Source organism: Acanthisitta chloris, unplaced genomic scaffold (genome assembly GCF_000695815.1).
Source record: "Acanthisitta chloris isolate BGI_N310 unplaced genomic scaffold, ASM69581v1 scaffold38451, whole genome shotgun sequence".
Lineage (NCBI taxonomy): Eukaryota > Metazoa > Chordata > Aves > Passeriformes > Acanthisittidae > Acanthisitta > Acanthisitta chloris.
Window position 1 is genome coordinate 14,304 of NW_008656157.1, and position 1,941 is coordinate 16,244.

A 1,941-nucleotide genomic window follows, 5' to 3' on the forward strand; every position below is an offset into this window, starting at 1 on the left:
CCACATGCGATTTTATTAGCTGGACAACAGTGCCACACATCTCTCTAGCAGCAGTTAGTCACCTCCTGCCACAGCAAATGCTTCCCAAAAACCTTCTCTCCTTGCACCCAACACAACACAGTTTGTGCAGAGCCCTGACAGCCTGTGCTGATGGGCACTCTGTCACGTTTAACCTGCAGCATGAGATCAGTCATGGACTGGTTTGGCTTGGAAGGACCTTAAAGCTCAACCAGTCCCACCCCTGCCCATGGGCAGGGACACCTTCCCCTAGCCCAGGGTGCTCCAACCTGCCTTGAACACTTCCAGGGATGGGACAGACACAGCTTCTCTGGGCAGCATCTTCAAACAAGCTGAACTCAAGCTACAGCCAATGGGATCCATAACACTGTGTAGGTGCTGCTGGAAAATGCTGTTTTATGTGAAAACATTGTGGGGTTAATTCTTATCAGCATCACATCAGTCAAGGGTGAATGAAATTGCAACAAGTACTTGTAAGGATTAGGAGGAATAAAGTAAACGTGATGGAGGTTTATCCTTTTCAGTCCAAGATGAGAATTAAGAATGTAACTGGTGAAGGAAGCAACATCAAAAGGGAAAATTTATTCTGTGTTTACTGATCTCTAATGTCCATTTGAAACTGAGCCCTCCAGATTAAGAGGTGTGACTGACACCAACAAACTGAAACGAAGCTGTTTGCACTTTCCCTGCTCACACTGGTACTGACCAAACGCTCCCTCTGTTGGCTGCAGGCTCCTTCCTCTTCCAGATAACTGGGAATTCAGCTCTCGTGTCTCCACACAGAATGGAATCCAGTACCAGGAAGGACACAGAATTCCATTTGCAACAGTGACCACACTTGTATGCCCCAGTTCCATAGGATGATGTTCTGCTCCAGGCAGAACTCACAGAGCTCATCCAATTCCCTCATTCTTGGAGCCTGTTAGGCAGAGGAAGCCCAGAATTGCCATCAGTCTGTCACACCTCCTGTGTAGTCACCACTGAACTCATTTCCTTCCTCATTTTGCATGGATGCTGCAATCAGCAGCTCAGGTCTGTGTCAGCTCTCTGCATTCTCCCCTCAGCCACAGAACCCCAGGATGGTTTGGCTTGGAGGAACCTTAAAGCTCACCCAGTCCCACCCCCTGCCCTGGGCAGGGACATCTTCCACCAGCTCAGGTTGCTCCAAGCCCCATCCAACCTGGCCTGGAACACTCCCAGGGATGGAGCAGCCACAGTCTGCACACACCAAGTCTGTGACAGAGTCAACCCCAAACCCACACACCTTCCCTGACAAGGAAACTCTCCAACTACATTTTACAGACTAGAGATATTTGGAAGGGACTCTTTACAGTCTGGTGCTAAGAAAATGACTCAGGATAAAACCATTTGCAAGTTAGAGAGAGCTGAGGAACAGCTGCCCAAAATATCCTCCAGTTACCAGACTAACCAGGGAGAAGCTGCCCAGAAGTGTTGGCAGTTACTGTTACAAAAGAGCACCTGACAGATTTGGTCCAACTTGGAAGAGATCTGAATGCTGCAGGAAAACAATACAGAATATAAACTGGTCCATCCACAAAGAAAGTAAAAACCAGATGCAGTGTGTCCCCTCCCTTGTTCAGTGAGAGTCTGCTGGACCTTCCAGCCCACGAATTCCTGGGTCCTGCTCAGCGAAGGCAGCAGCCTGCCAGGCACAGAGATCACCTTCACCACATTTGCCTGCTTAAGAGAATGAGCTCCCAAAAACTCCAGTCCTTGGGGTTTTCCTCAACCCAAGGGACAACCTCAAATCTTCTTAGCAAACAGGCACTTAATTAGGAAGGATTTTCCTTTTTATTACAGAAGTGAAGGGTCAGGCAGGTGGCACTCCTGGCACGGGGAGATGTTGCACATTGCTGTGCAGGTGCACAGAGAGCAGACACCCACCTGACAGGGCACAGGGGC